Below are 17,612 nucleotides of genomic sequence, written 5' to 3'. Positions count from 1 at the left end.
AGCTTAAAAAGGAAATATGCAAGGATGGAAGTGAAGTGGTGTGAGGATGGAAGTGAAGTGGTGTGAGGATGGAAGTGAAGTGGTGTGAGGATGGAAGTGAAGTGGTGTGAGGATGGAAGTGAAGTGGTGTGAGGATGGAAGTGAAGTGGTGTGAGGATGGGTTGACTTCCTCAAATAAATATTCATAGAAGAAAATACTCACAAGGGGAAAAAAAACTGTCTATCAATAACATTAAAATGACATTGAAAATCATTGTAAGTTTTGGTTGAATGTACACAGTTTCCATCTCCTTTTAACTGAGAAATCAACCACAAGTCAACAACAGTAATTTCAAGGGTCGGTTTATTTGAGGTTCACAACTCAATCAAATATCAACCGAAAAATGGATTTCGATGTTAAGTCATGTTTTAGCCCGCTTGGTAGTTTCTGTATTTGATGCAAATATAATGCGTATTTGCCATGAGAGTTCTATTCCATTTAATTCTGCACCTTATGGTTTCAAAACTGATTACTTCAATAGCGTACCCTATTCCAATACCAGAGACTGACTATCTATCAGTGCCTAGTTCATTTTTTCCCCCCAAGTTCATTGATTAAAGAACTCATGATTAAGCCTCATCAACTGAATCAACATAGCACCCTGGATAGAGAGAAATAAACTCCACAGCCTTCACTAATCAAGTGCCGCTTGATGGGAGTTATCTTCTAATCAAGCAGATTGAGTCTCCGTGGCTGAAAAAAAACAAGGTTGATTTTTATCAATCTGAAATTCTAATCAGACAATTGAACTTCTCTTGTTATTTTCTCAGTTGGGGTGGATGTGGTGGCTGAATTAGGGTCAAGAGCAGCTCGGGGACACTTTGAGGGTGGAACATGTTGGAAATACGTTTTTAAAATATGTCCAGGGTTTTTGACTTCAGCTCTGTGTGGTGGCACTTGTGGCTCATTAAGTCGTTTTCTGAAGCAATACACTTCGCTATGTGTTCTGGCTACTGCACTATCAATGCTATCTGCACTCCCTTTATCTTTCCAACTTTAGATCTAAACCCACACAATCCAACATAGTAAACAGAAAAATACATCCACTTTTGCATTCAAAAGCCAGTGAGTCACAGAGTTGTGTGCTCTCTGAATTCAGCATCAACTCTTATCCAAGCAAGTTATCGTTTTTCTCCATGAATCTTGTTCTGGAGCGGTCACTAGCTGGCACAGCCACAAAGTCATAACATCTGATTTTAAACCTAACCCTAATACCTAACCCTAACCTTAAATTAATACCAAAAGTAATTTTTTGTTTTCATGATTTTTTACAATATAGACAATTTAGACTTTGCAGCTGGCGCATCTAACGGAAATCATTCAGTTCTGCCTCCAGGACAAGACCCATCCTAACCAATTAGGCAAAAATGGGTTAAATCAACCAGAGGCATCATGCACCGCCAAAATCTGAGGGGGCACAAAGTACATGAGGATGGCTGGGAGGTGGTCCGGAGGGGGATTAGGCACCCCCATCCTGAAGCTGGCATTTTTCAAACACCCAAAACAGGTTCCCTGCAATCTAGACCCATAATCATTATGCTTAATTCTATTTCAAAAATATGTTTATTTGTCTGCATATCTAAGCATACATCTTGCAAATCTAAGCATACATCTAAGCATCTAAGCATACAGTGTCAGGGATTTCCTCCTCTTCTTCCGAAGAGGAGAGGCGAAAAGGATCAGAGGACCAATATGCGGCGTGGTAAGTGTCCATGGTTCTTTTAATACGTAAATGTACACATGAACAACTGACTACAAAAACAAGAAACATGAAAACCCAAAATCAAATCAAATCAAATTTATTTATATAGCCCTTCGTACATCAGCTGATATCTCAAAGTGCTGTACAGAAACCCAGCCTAAAACCCCAAACAGCAAGCAATGCAGGTGTAGAAGCACGGTGGCTAGGAAAAACTCCCTAGAAAGGCCAATACCTAGGAAGAAACCTAGAGAGGAACCAGGCTATGTGGGGTGGCCAGTCCTCTTCTGGCTGTGCCGGGTGGAGATTATAACAGAACATGGCCAAGATGTTCAAATGTTCATAAATGACCAGCATGGTCGAATAATAATAAGGCAGAACAGTTGAAACTGGAGCAGCAGCACAGTCAGGTGGAAGTTGAAACTGGAGCAGCAGCATGGCCAGGTGGACTGGGGACAGCAAGGAGTCATCATGTCAGGTAGTCCTGGGGCATGGTCCTAGGGCTCAGGTCAGTTGAAACTGGAACAGCAGCATGGCCAGGTGGACTGGGGACAGCAAGGAGTCATCATGTCAGGTAGTCCTGGGGCATGGTCCTAGGGCTCAGGTCCTCCGAGAGAGAGAAAGAAAGAGAGAAGGAGAGAATTAGAGAACGCACACTTAGATTCACACAGGACACCGAATAGGACAGGAGAAGTACTCCAGATATAACAAACTGACCCCAGCCCCCCGACACATAAACTACTGCAGCATAAATACTGGAGGCTGAGACAGGAGGGGTCAGGAGACACTGTGGCCCCATCCGAGGACACCCCCGGACAGGGCCAAAACAGCCCTATCTGGTGCAAAACACAGAGACAGGAACAATCACCCACAAACACACAGTGAAACCCAGGCTACCTAAGTATGATTCTCAATCAAAGACAACTAATGACACCTGCCTCTGATTGAGAACCATACTAGGCCGAAACATAGAAATACCCAAATCATAGAAAAACAAACATAGACTGCCCACCCCAACTCACGCCCTGACCATACTAAATAATGACAAAACAAAGGAAATAAAGGTCAGAACGTGACATACAGCTAGACCACTTGATTGCTAGCCTGAAATGACTTCTTGGTAGCTATGTTTGGAGATTGGGAACCTATCTGGACTAGCTAAAGCCAACCTCATAAAATTGCTAGGTGGCTATTAGTATTACAGAGAAACAAACAAACAAACAAAAACTGTATATATATATACAGGACAGATCTGAGTTGGCACTGCCCCTGTGCACCCTATAGGAATGACACCTCTGGAATCAAAGTTGTTTACAGTTGTTTCAACCCAAAGAAATCAATGTGATGACTCGACGTGAAAAAATTATTGGATTTGCAAAAAGTAATCAATTTATGGGCATTTCATATGTTTTTACCCAACTTTTTACCTAAATCCAATGATATGGTGACATTTTTTGTCGATTTTTAAATTGAATTCACGTTGGTTGAAAACTCAACCAAATGTAAATCAAAACTAGATATTGAACTGATGTCTGTGCCCAGTGGGAATAAACGTCAATCTTCTTCATGCAAACACAAAATAAAACACACCAAAAGCGGAGGGGCAGCCCCTATGCACTTGCCACAAATGACTAATTTGCTAAATTTGCAACATTGTACATTGCTCTCCTTTACTCTTTTTTTATGTCATCATTAGCACAGTATACATGATCCCAATTCTAGCTCTAAGCAGCTGGCAATTTGAAACCCCCCCCCAAAAAAGTATATTCTGCGGATTTATTGGCGCATTGAACCATGTCGCACGCCATACTGTAGTTTAAGAACTCAGTGGATAGTGGTAAAAAAAATCTTTATGCACCTTCACCATTAAACAGGTGTCAAACACCAATCAATTATTGCATTCTTCTTTTTATGGAGAGGAGTGACTTATTTGAACCTGCATGCTCATTAACGGACTGTAAGATTTGGTGTGGTCAATATAATTTTTTGCTAGAGGATAAGAGAGAAAAGAGAAAGAGGGGAAACCTGAACCATCTCATCAGTGAATCAACATCTCATCGAAACCACCTCCAACAAAAGTACAACGTAACACCAAGCTGCCTGCAGAGGACTACTTGGATTAGTAGTTGGACTGGTCCATCATGGATTAACCTGAGGGATGAACCTCTACAGATGACCTAGCTACAACATGATGCTTTTTTACACACAAAGCTACCGCTAGATAGACGCCAACAACTACCAAAGTTAAAGATATGGCAGGGCAGGTAGTGGTACCTTTGTTCTGTTTTTTTTTGCACAGTGTAGTCAGTGAGTCATGCAGTGCGCTATAGATGAACCTGAAGGTAGTGACTGTAGCCAGAGAGGAAAATGCAAAGGGAGAGGATTTACTCCGTCCAACATCTGTCCGCATGAGATAAGCCCTTTTTTGTATGGAGTTCTATGAGTGTGTCAAATTGCGAGAGGCTTATTTGATCGACAAGAAGTTTCATAATGAGTTACCAAGAAAAACTTCCAAAATGATTAATTCAAGGTAAAAAGGAGTTGGCGCACTCAACAAAAAAAGGCAGAAAATCTTTTTTTTGCTCACTTTAATCCATTGTACAGGACGTGAACAGGTGACTGATGTGTCGACGTGTCTTCCTCAGAGTGACCTGACCATTGCACTTAGCTCCTATTTATAGCCTAGTGGCCCATTGAGGCACAACAATGGGCCACTATACAAATGGTAAATTGTATCACAAAATAACAAGACAAATAGTGTGTCGCGTTAAGCAATTGGCCATGTCAAAATATACATAGGTGATATTTGGGTGTCTGTGAATCCAGAGACACGGATACCCCCCAAAAATCAAGGCAACAACCGTATAGAAACTAGGACAGTGAAAAATAATTGTTTAACCCATTTAGATCCACGGTGCCTAAGGAGTACTGCCAGAATGCCTCTCTTTGTTTTAGGTTACGTACAATATCACATCCTCTAGGTGATATTTGCACGTGTTCAATGGCTACAGAGCGCAGGGAGGAATGCAGTGGCACGCAATAGCATAGTCCGGGTATTTATTTTGAATAGCAGCCTTGTGTTCTGCAATGCAAAGTTCCAATGCTTGTTTAGTTAGAAAAATATAAACAGCCCCGCCGAATAGTGACATTTAATAAGCTCCTCTCCATCCAACGTTGTCTAATCATTCGATGTATGCATGCTGTCTATAGATCTACGCCTAGATGTTTTTTGCAGAATTGATTATACACTCTTATACACTACCCCTATTATACACTGCCTATCTCAAGATCTGAAGTGACACAGTCCTTAGTGGATATTGTAATCGTTGTGAAATGCTATAGCAAAGGCCTGCATAGATATGGCAACCCTCAAAGTTTCTATCGTCAGGATCCGCCGGCATTGCAATGCTGAATTTTTCTCACATTGTTTACCATGTGCTCTCCTCATCAGTTACACTCTTTTTTTCTTCGTCTGGGGCGGTTAGTGCTTTCCATATAAAGGCTCAGCTTCTTGAAGTGGGAGCTCTTTTAAGTGCCAATAACATTAAAGAAATGATGCAGAGGAAGCCTCGAAAATCTGGCGTGGTATGCGTTTGCTATTTCCCGTCAGATATTCAAATCCCCACTATTGAATTTACCCCCCTCCCACCCTCTGTCGTCTTTGGTAGCGACAATATTATTCCATCTGAATAGCAGAGTAGAGACCAAAATATTCCATTGTTCTCAAGTGTATTTTTACACATATGCATTTGAGATACAGGATTTCCTTGACTGCAGTGTAGAGCTTGATCTTTCAGTTGAAATATCTTCATTCTGCATGTATATGTGTTATGCTTTATGTTTTGGATATGGTTCACAAGCTGATGGTTGATGATTGTATATGTGTTATGCTTTATGTTTTGGATATGGTTCACAAGCTGATGGTTGATGATTGTATATGTGTTATGCTTTATGTTTTGGATATGGTTCACAAGCTGATGGTTGATGATTGTATATGTGTTATGCTTTATGTTTTGGATATGGTTCACAAGCTGATGGTTGATGATTGTATATGTGTTATGCTTTATGTTTTGGATATGGTTCACAAGCTGATGGTTGATGATTGTATATGTTTACAATGAAAGCTTTGCAGTTGACAGTCTTTTTTCCCCATCAGATATTGTACCACAGTAATATGACCAATTTAATAGGCACGCATACAAGCAAATAAACAAACCAACCATGAGATCAAACACAGTTGCCTCTCCCTAGCCCCCAAGGGATAGGAGTGGAGATTGGGAGTGTGGACTGGGGCCGCACTTTACAATTAGTTTTGTTTCCCTTTCCCCTCTTAACCTAAGGTGAACTTGAAGATACAAACATTTAGTGTTTCATATATATTTATGGTTTGAAGATGGACAGTATATACTACCATGTGACTCATAGATTCCTCAGAAAGGAATTCCTTATAGACAGTGCACTAAACACTGTTCTGTACAGTGTGTTCTTTCCAACAGAGAAGGAGCAAACCTTAAGCCATGTAAACAACCCTTTGGTACACACAAAGGAGAAGGCTTCAGAGAAGATAGAGAGAATACACATTGATTGTGCTTGAGAGTTGCCAACGAGAGTTATACATGCTTTATCCAGTTATACATGCTTTGCCCTTTCTCATTTCATTCAAGGTTAAGCCTGTATCATCCATCATTGAATTTTTTTTTACTGTGTGTCCTTCAAGGGCTCTCCTTTATAAGTTGTTGACAAAGTAACTATGGAAACAGGGGATTGTGATTGACAATGTGTGGGCACGGAACTTAATGGATGATTAAACATTACACAACATTCAACGGTGGACAAGAAGTTCCATGGATACAAAGTGAATGAAACTTATAGTACAGGCTGTATGTGAAACACGCTGACCATAGAGAGCCATTTTATTCTCTATTTTGGTTAGGTCATATAGGATCATATTTAGGCAGTTTTTGTGTAGTTGCCTGTGAGCACTCCAGAATGAGCACTCCAGAATGTCACGTTTCGGTTATTCGTTAGCCTTTTTATTCTCTATTTTGGTTAGGTCGGGGTGTGACTAGGGTGGGTATTCTAGGTTGTTTAGTTCTATGTTGGCCTGGTATGGTTCCCAATCAGAGGCAGCTGTTTTTCGTTGTCTCTGATTAGGCAGTTTTTGTGTAGTTGCCTGTGAGCACTCCAGAATGTCATGTTTCGGTTATTCTTTATTGTTTTTGTGCGTTTTATTAAATAAATATGTGGAACCCAGATCACGCTACGCTTTGGTCCGAGTATGCTTACGACGATCGTGATAGTATGCTTCTAGTACAAGCTGTATGTTTTGCCTCAATGCAAACCAACTACTACTGACTGAACCATAGAACCATTTTCATGCGTGTGTCTATGTAATGTATTGCATCATGCACTTTAAGGGACCAAAATGGAAATAATGAGTTGACTTTATTGTATTATCCCTGAGTTGTAACTGTGTGTTTGTCAAATCAATCAAGCAATTATCATCATGATACATCATCTATTTATATAAAGGCATGGTTCCCTTTCAATGCTTGTGTTTATATAAGAGGCCCAAATAAATAAGTCCATCAAATGAACAGCCCTACGACATTTCATTAACACACAGAATTCATCTCTCCATGTATTTTGCAGGCATGAAGGCTAATGTGCAAAATGGGCCTGCAACTTACCACCCTCATTACGGTTTCAAATGCACCTCGCTATGCAGAGATGGAATTCAAATGAATTATTCCCAGAACCATAAAAATTAAATGCAATAACTTTACAATAGCCCTTTTAGCCCACTGTGAAAGCACGAGTCATTTCCTAATTTTATTTTCATGGTGTGCTTACAAAGCTGGAATGAAAATGACGTACCTCTTTTTAGGTAAGGACGCACACGATGTTGGTCTATGTCACGCCTTGGTCATAGTATTTTGTGTTTTCGTTATATATTTGGTCAGGCCAGGGTGTGACATGGGTTTATTTTGTTGTGTTTCGTATTGGGGTTTTGTAGGCATTGGGATTGCGGCTGAGTAGGTGTGTAGCATAGGTTTGGCTACCTGAGGCAGTTCTCAATCAGAGTCAGGTGATTCTCGTTGTCTCTGATTGGGAACCATATTTAATAAACATGGATTGCAATAGCCACGCTGCATTTTGGTCCGATCCTTGTTCTACCTCTTCGTCAGAGGAGGAGATAGAAGAGAGCCGTAACAGTCTAGTGCTTGTATTCCCAAACTATACACCCCAGGGGTACGTGCAATGCCATCGGGGGTACGTCAAATAAAAATGTGATTCACATTTTTCTTCACATTTTCAAACAGTCCATTTATATTTTCCAACGGGGCTATACGTTTGGGCGAGGGTTTTCTCTCGCGTAAGAAGCCTCGTTTCCCTGCCAAAAAGAAAGTTAAACCATCTAGTGTCCAGCGAAATAACAACACAATGTCAAATACAGGTAGCCTAGTCAAATAATTAACATCCAATCACATTAACCGTTACTCTCTCACAGGAATTCCATAATTTTATTTTCAACCTTTATTTAACTGGGCAAGTCAATTAAGAACAAATTCTTATTTACAATGACGGCCTACCGGGGAACAGTGGGTTAACTGCCTTGTTCAGTTAACCCAAACGGAATGAGCAGCAGCTATATTTGGCTAAATACACCCCAATAAAGGGCCGTATGTAGCCAAATATAGCTGCTGCTCATTCCGTTTGCTCGAAAATTGAGAAATGGTTAAAGAGACACATACCAGCTCTACTGGTAGTACTGCTACTACCAACAGTGCTACACCTACACCTGTCGACGACACAAGTTGTTCTGCTTCCACGAGAACATCCAATGCTAGCATCAGTAATTCTACATTTGTTGTTAGCCCAGCTAGGATGGACACTGACTGTTGTGAATCTGATGTAGCCAATAAGTTACTGCCCCCTTACCCGGGAAAGCACCGAACAACAGAAAGGGACGTTGGACCATCGAAGAGGTACAAATATGATGAGAACTACATTGATTTGGGGTTCACTTATATTGGGAGTAGTGCCTTTCCCCAGTGACAGTGTGTTATATGTGCAAAAGTACTATCTCACAACTCGATGAAACCTTCACTCTAGCGCAGACATTTAGAAAAAAAACAGGCCAACATGAAAAATAAGCCATGGGACTTTTTAGAGCGAGAATTAAGACGACTTTCAAGTAGTAAGACATGTATAAAAGCAACATATACCATTAATAAGAATGGGCTAAAAGTGTCTTACATAGTGAACTACCAAGTGGCTAAGACAGGCAAGCCCCATACTACTGTGAAGTACTTAAGTCTTCCTGCTGCCACGGATATGACTGGGACAATGCTGGGGGGAAAGGCCAAAAAAACTATTAATCAGTGACGTGGCAGGAGATGTTTTGAAACAATTACTGCTTCGCATACAAGCCAGTGAATTTTATGCGTTACAGCTGGATGAGTAAACAGACGTGGCGGGCCTAGCACAGCTCCTGGTACATGTCTGTTACGTTTATGGGTGGTCAATTAAGGAATTATCTGAATCTAGGATTACAGGGACTCTCTGCAACTATGTTCAATGTGCAGGACAAAATTGAGGCTATGATTAAGAAGTTGGAGCTCTTCTCTGTCTGCATTAACAAGGACAACACACAGGTATTTCCATCATTGTATGATTTCTTGTGTGCAAATGAACTCAAGCTTACGGACAATGTCAAATGTGATATAGCGAAGCACCTGAGTGAGTTGGGTGCACAATTACGCAGGTACTTTCCCGAAACGGATGACACAAACAACTGGATTCGTTATCCCTTCCATTGCCTTCCATTAGTCCACTTACTGATATCTGAACAAGAGAGCCTCATCGAAATTGCTTCCCAAGAGCTGGGTTGTGACAAAAACTCACACTCATTCTTATATTTAATAAATGTACAGCATTTGAGAGTGCGCTGAACCTGGTGCTTGAGGGTGTACGCAGCTGGAGGTTGAATGTTCGAAGGGGTACAGGACTCTAAAAAGTTTGGGAACCACTGGTCTAGAGAAACGTGGGGGAAATGACTCAACATAATAATTGAGTTCTGCTTATATATAGCAAAAGATAAGTATTCAGTAATATGGACCACACACAGAGAAGAAAACGAGAGAGGTGAATGACATGCATGATTCATGGACATGCACCATACTTAAGGATTTATAAGTTCTTTACACTGAGTGTACAAAACATTAGGAACACCTAATCTTTCCATGACATAGACTGACCAGGTGAATCCAGGTGAAAGCTATGATCCCTTGTTGATGGCACTTGTTAAATCCACTTCAATCAGTGGAGATGAAAGAGAGGAGACCGGTTAAAGAATGATTTTTAAGCCTTGAGACAATTGAGACATGGGTTGTGTATGTGCGCCATTCAGAGGGTGAATGGGCAAGACTAAAGATTTAAGATTTAAGTTTATCACGCTCAATAGTTTCACGTGTGTATCAAAAATGGCCCACCACCAAAAGGACATCCAGCCAACTTGACACAGCTGTGGGAAGCATTGGCGTCAACATGGGCCAGTATCCCTATGGAACGCTTTCGACACCTTGTAGAGTCCATGCCCCGACGAATTGAGGTTGTTCTGAGGGCACAGTGGGTGCAACTCAATATTAGGAAGGTGTTCCTAATGTTTTGTACACTCAGTGTATATTCCTATATAAATATCTTTGTCTTCAGGTATCATATCTTCTATCACAAGGGGACTGTATTTCTCCCTCACCAGCTGAGTTATCAGTGGCTTTTCTCATATAGCTTGTCAATGTCGCATAGTAGGCCTCAACACTGGAGGGTGGATTACAGTACCAGCACGTCAATGAGACCCACAATATTCAGACTCTAAGCCCCTGTCTCTGCATCTCATCTCCTCTCTGGTTCCATATGTGCTCTGACAATGGAGGGACAGACACGGTCAGCCCCCATAGCGAGGTGGATATTTGACTAACTAAGTATAGCTTCAAAACAAATTAGTCCATAAAGTGAGTCTAGGAAGTCTAGTAGTGTGGCACGCAAATTACCATGGCATTGCCCAATGGCAGAACAAATGTATCATTAGCATACCTCACTGTTGTCACTGAGTGTGTGTGTCTGTGGGACATGCTATCATTTAAAAGCCTAATGTTGCAGGAATAGAACATGAGTGGGTTTGATAATCACAAGCCAAACAATAGACACAGGCCTCAGCGTCAACTCAAGGAGTCACAGAGTTTTGCATCATTTGTGGGAGACAACATTTTTACTGTTGCCTTGTTTTTCATATAAAAACAGGTGGCCACTGCTATTATGGATTATACCACTTTGGAGTTGGGGGGTGCTCCCATTTGACTACCAGCATGTCTCCTTTACATTTCCCAGTTGCTGTTTTCTTTGTACAGAGTATATGTGACCAAATGTTCCGTGTTACTAGTTATGAGGTGTTCACTCAGCACAGCACAAAAATGTATTAAAAGTTTGGGTATTATGCCAAATGCAGGAGCGTACACAGGAGTTTAACTATATATGTTGCGTGCAATAATAATTTACATTTCAATTACGTCCAATTCGTAACACATAATCATGATCAATTGTTGACCCCAGTGTTGCAAAGGTTTAGGCAAAACAGAAGAAAAATCATAAAATTATAAGAATAACATTCTACGTAGTTATTCAGCTCACACTTTATTTGGATAGTCTGGAAAGTCCATCTGTAGATGCTTTACACATGGTCATACTATCAACTAACCATCTGTTGATAAGCAACTGCTTGCTAAGGTTATGGTTAGGTTTAGGTTTAGGTTTAGGGTTATGGTTAGGGTAAGGTTAAGGGTTAAAGGAAAACTCAACCCCAAAACTATCTTTTGGTATTTGTTTCATTAGTCCATTGTTGACATAGTTCCAAAATGTTTTGCTTGTCAGCAGTCAAGTTTTCAAGATATGAAACCCTCAAAATACTGAAATCATCCTGAAATACTGAAATACTATCATTTCCCTTTAAGTTTAGGGTTAGGAGAAGGTTTAATGTCAGGGTTAGGGCTAGGGTTAGGGTTAGCAGATACACTGAACAAAAATATAGGCAACATGCAACAATTTCAAGTTATATAAGGAAGTCAGTCAATTGAAATAAATGTATTAGGCCCTAAACTATGGATTTCACATGACTGGGAATATAAATATGCATATGTTGGTCACAGATACTTAAAAAAAAAAGGTAGGGCAACGATCAGAAAACCAGCCAGTATCTGGTGTGACCACCATTTGCCTCATGCAGTGTGACACATTTCCTTCACATAGAGTTGATCAGGCTGTTGATTGTAGCCTGTGGAATGTTTCCCCACCCCTCTTCAATGGATGTGCGAAAATGCTGGATATTGGCAGGAACTGGAACACGCTATTGTACACGTCAATCCAGAGCATACCAAACATGCTTAATAGGTGATGGCTGGTGAGTATGCAGGCCATGGAAGGACTGGGACATTTTCAGCTTCCAGGAATTGGGTACAGATCCTACCGACATGGGACCTTGTATTATCATGCTGAAACATGAGGTGAAGGCGGTGGATGAATGGCATGACAATGGGCCTCAGAATCTCGTCATGGTATCTCTGTGCATTCAAATCGATTAAAATGCAATTGTGTTCGTTGTCTGTAGCTTATGCCTGTGCATTCCCTAAACCCACCACCACCATAGGGCATTCTGTTCACTATGTTGACATCAGCAAACTGCTCGCTAACACAACACCATACACATTGTCTGCCATCTGCCCGGTATAGTTGAAACTGGGATTCATTCCTGAATAGCACGCTTCAGTGCCCATCGAAGGTGAGAATTTGCCCACTGAAGTTGGTTATAACGCCTAACTGCAGTCAGGTCAAGACCCTGGTGAGGACGATGAACACGCAGATGAGCTTCCCTGAGACGGTTATTGACAGTTTGTGCATAAATTCTTCAGTTGTGCAAACCCACAGTTTCATCAGCTTTCCAGGTGGCTGGTTTCAGACCATCCCGCAGGTGAAGAAGCCAGATGTGAAAAATCCTGGGCTAGCGTGGTTACACGTGGTCTGCAGTTTTGAGGCTGGTTGGACGTACTACAAAACACTTTAAACAATGTTGGAGGCGGCTTATGGCAGAGAAATTAGCATTAAATTATCTGGCAACAGCTATGGTAAACATTTCTGCAGTCAGCATGCCAATTGCACGCTCCCTCAAAACTTGAGACATCTGTGGAATTGTATTGTGTGACACAACTGCAGATTTTAGAGTGGGCTTATATTGTCCGCAGCACAGGGTGCACCTGTGTAACTGTGCTGTTTAATCCGCTTTTTAAAATGCCACACCTGTCAGGTGGATGGATTATCTTGGCATAGGAGAAATGCTCATTTAACAGGGATGTAAACCAATTTTGTCCCCAGAATTTGAGATAAATAAGTTGTTTGTGTGTATGGAAAATTTCTGGGCTCTTTTATTTCAGCTCATGAAACATGGGACCAACAATTTACATGTTAGGTTTATATTTTTGCCCAGTATTGTTAGTTGAAAGGTTACTGATAGTCTGTATTGCATCTACCGATGGACTATCCAAATAAAGTGTTACTGTTATTCAGCCTTCTTTATTGATGCTGTACACAAAAGCTCCCTGCCAATAGCTTTTCTCTCTCTTTCAGTTAATGCCTTCCCTGGAATCCATTGTGGCGAGTCCTTACAACCGGACATAAACAATAAGCAGGAGCCTCGTCATTGTACTCAACTGAACTGCCATCTATAGGGGTCATCTAATTAAACTGAAGATTATTTCATGATCCCTCTGCTAAGGGAAGGCTTGACATTTTGTATGAGGCCATTATAGGGATTCATGTAATGATTTCCAGTTAGATCTCGAGAGGATTTTCGGCTGGGGGAATGTCAATCCACACAGTGTAATTGTCACTTTACTGTAGTGCCCTTATATGGGCATAGTATGGATATTTCAGCTGGGGATTCAATGCAGATTATCAGCTAAAATAGTATCTTGCCTGACAGGCGATGACATAAAGATGACAGAGAAGAGATTAAAGACCATTGAAGACAATTTGCATAGTACTGTTTCGCATAAACTGTACCAGCATGACTGTCTTGGTAGGAGTTATGAACATTTATGTAAATGCCCTTCCCTATTTCACTCAACCTGACAGTGCGTGAGGAGAAACTTGTGAACATAAATAACAGTAGGCACTTGGCCTTGGATGAATGACGATCCTGAGTGTCACATTTAAAAATCTATATTTAAAGTTAAATGGATTTCTGGATCCTTGTAGTCTATTTTGATATTTGTTTTTACCAGCAGATATGTCAATATTTCTATCTTCCATGTTACTTACGTGCCATGGGGTGTGTATTCTGCTAGTGTCGGGATAGGTGTGCAAAAAGTGTGGATCCAGGGATTGAGTGAATGCTTGACAACCTGTGTTGCATGGTGGCCCTAAAGACAGTTGAATGACTGCCATCACGTATGGCTTGTAGAGTTAGCGATTACAAAGGCCCTTGTGTTATCTTCCTTCAGCCACAAGGTTTTCTACCGTGTGTGATTGTTCCACATACAAGCCCCTGGGCTTGTTCAGGAGGACAATGTCTCAGACAGTCCGTGAAGACTGTGAGGTAGGAAGAGGACAGGAGAGCAATGTCATACTGTGTGTGCCCTCATAAAACCTCTAAAACGTTAATAAAATGCTAGAATATAGCAGGAAACATACTGTGTGACATTACCAAACCTCTCCAACTTTTATTAAGAAAAATATCAGATAGAAGGAAACCGACAGTCATTTGAGGCTGCAACAACAAAGGTGTTCCACATAGGGACCTAAGGTAGAGGATAATTGGTTAGTTCATGTTCTGGACCCATTGGGTTCATTCAAGGATGCATATTACACTACATGACCCAAAGTATATGGACACGTGTTCATGGATCGTCTAATTCCAAAATCATGGGCATTATTATAGAGTTGGTCGCCCCTTTGCTGCTATAATAGCTTCCACTCTTCTGGGAAGGCTTTCCACTAGATGTAGGAGCATTGCTGCGGTAACTTGCTTCCATTCAGCCACAAGAGCATTGGACACTGATGTTGGGCAATTAGGCCTGCCTCACAGTTGGCATTCCAATTCATCCCAAAGGTGTTCGAGGGGGTTGAGGTTAGGGCTCTGTGCAGGCCAATCAAGTTCTTCCACACAGATCTAGGCACACCATTTCTGTGCTTTGTGCACGGGGGCATTGTCGTGCTGAAACAAGAGAGGGCCTTCCCCAAACTGTTACCACAAAGTTGGAAGCACAGAATGTCATTGAATGCTGTAGCATTAAGATTTCCATTGGAACTAAGGGGCCTAGCCCGAACCATAACAAACAGCCACAGACCATTGTTCCTCCGCCACCAAACTTTACAGTTGGCACTATGTATTCGGGCAGGTAGCATTCTCCTGGCATCCGCCAAACCCAGATTTGTCCGCCAGACTGCTAGATGGTGAAGTGTGATTCCTCATTCCAGAGAACACGTTTCCCCTGCTCCAGAATCCAATGGCGGCAAGCTTTACACCACTCAAGCCGGCAGTTGGACTTGTGTGCGGCTGCTTGGCCATGGAAACCCATTTCATGAAGCTCCCAATGAACAGTTATTGTGCTGACGTTGCTTCCAGAGGCAGTCTGGAACTCGGTAGTGAGTGTTGCAACAGAGGACAGATGATTTTAGAACTTAACCACTGGGCCATTGTTGCTCCTAGACGTTTCCACTTCACAATAACAGCACTTACAGTTGACCGGGGAAGTTCTGGCAGGGCAGAAATTTGACGAACTGACTTGTTGGAAAGGTGGCATCCTATGATGGTTCAACATTGAAAGTATCTGAGCTCTTCAGTAAGGCAATTTTACTGCCAATGTTTTTCTATGGGGATGGCATTGCTGTGTGCTCAATTTTATATACCTGTCAGCAACCGTCGGGGCTGAAATAGCCAAATCCACTCATTTGAAGGGTTGTCCACATACTTTTGTATATACAGTATAGTGTATTTTGGGAGACTACCAAGGGAGGGCCAGAACTAAAGGACTGTGTGAAGGAGATCAAGAGTGTTAAAGCGTCGGTGTGACATGTTGACGGCAGTCCTGTCGAGCATTTTTTTGTGTTTCAGTAGCAGTTGACATGTAATGCTCCAAAACAACATTTCACGGTGAAACACCTCCTCCCACTCATTGGGCTAAATATGTACAGATCACCAAGTTGTGCAGACTGTCTCCACAGAGCTCAGTGGAAATTAAATGGAGTAAAGAAAAATAAATGCTTTGACTTTGAACAAAATAGGTGCAATTAAATTTGGTGTTCAGTGGGTTTCCCCCCTCCCCTGCTTAGTAAAAATGGATTAAGAAGTCCCAACAATGTTGAAAGTAGAAAGGGGATTCAACACCAGTGTGCCGGTTAACCTGTGACCTGTAATTAAGCTTTGAATTTAATGTCCTGGCCCAATTTGATCTCTATTACGTTAAATAAACCTCTAGCCAATGAGACACCAAAGCAATCCAAGGGCTATACTTATACTGGGGGCATTCGTTTTGCATCGCTAGTTGTGCCCCAGGTGGGAAGAGTTTGTTTACTTTAGTTTGTAACCATTCCATGGGTTCTTAAGTGAAATCTCCATCCACCTGCGGCAAGACACCGGGTGATGCAAAACAAACACACCCAAAATAAGTTTAGGCCTTAAATTGCGCTGGTTGTTAAATTTAAGGTGTTAGCCGCTGATTGGCTGAGTACTTGGGGCTGCGGTGGAGTGCATACCCCATCCCGTGTCAGATGACTTAAACCAAGTCCACCAACAAATGTGGATGATAAAAACAGGATAAATGATTTATTCGATTTTCAGAAATTACTTTTCTGAGATGGAGGCACATATATGTGCATTCAAGTAGCTTTATTTATTTTACCTGAAATTTATGGCCCAAGGTTCAGTTCCTGAAGTTTTATAAGATTTCTTTCTGGAATCCAAAACAATCACAGAGCATTTTGTTGCCTACTATTTAGTAGTCAATTCCAATGCTCCAGTGCTGTACTGTTTCCTTGTAAGCTAATTTGATTTGCTTGAGGCTGTGTCTATTCAATTAAATTGAAAGTCAAACTGCTGTCAAAAATGGCCAAACAATGTCTATTTTGTCACCTTAAATGATATTTCTTTAGGAAAACACTTTGCCCAAATAATAATTGCACAAAATGGATAGTTTTGCATTGAGGTATAAATGCATATTAGGCTGAAGAGATTGGTTTTAAGAATGTACATATTGTGTATTCAGTTATTTTTTCTATGCATCTTTTTACCTTAAGGGTGAAAGCCTGTAGGTGTACTTTGCTGTATTTGTATTTGTATTTAAACCTTTATTTAGGCAAGGGAAGTCCAATTGAGACCAATGTCTCGTTTGAAAGGAAGCCCTGGAAAATCATACAGTGCAGTTCAAATAAGAGGAAAACATCAGGAAAATTGCTGCAATGTACTTGATTAACTCATTGTGACTTCTGCAGTACAAACAACTTAGAACTGGCAATCCATTGATATGTATACATTACAATAATCCCCAGCCCCTTGTTACAGAACACCAGGGGTAGATACCATTTTAGCATGTTTACCTATCAATTCAAAGAAAATCTAGAGAGATTTGGACATTTTGCTTAAAAGATTAGTTAATCATTATGTTAATGCCATTCAAACCATTGCACTATTTTGACACATGAAATGCACTGCCTCAGAGGAAGATAAACTGATTAAGGTATGAAGCCTTGTGTACCTAATCACTTATGAACAAAAGCAGCTTATCATGTTTAGCCAGGCAATGAATCAAATGTGAAGTCTTAAAC

Source organism: Oncorhynchus kisutch, linkage group LG11, assembly GCF_002021735.2.
Source record: "Oncorhynchus kisutch isolate 150728-3 linkage group LG11, Okis_V2, whole genome shotgun sequence".
NCBI classification, from domain to species: domain Eukaryota; kingdom Metazoa; phylum Chordata; class Actinopteri; order Salmoniformes; family Salmonidae; genus Oncorhynchus; species Oncorhynchus kisutch.
The sequence above is the reverse complement of the archived record's forward strand: the minus strand, read 5'-3'. Positions refer to the sequence as shown.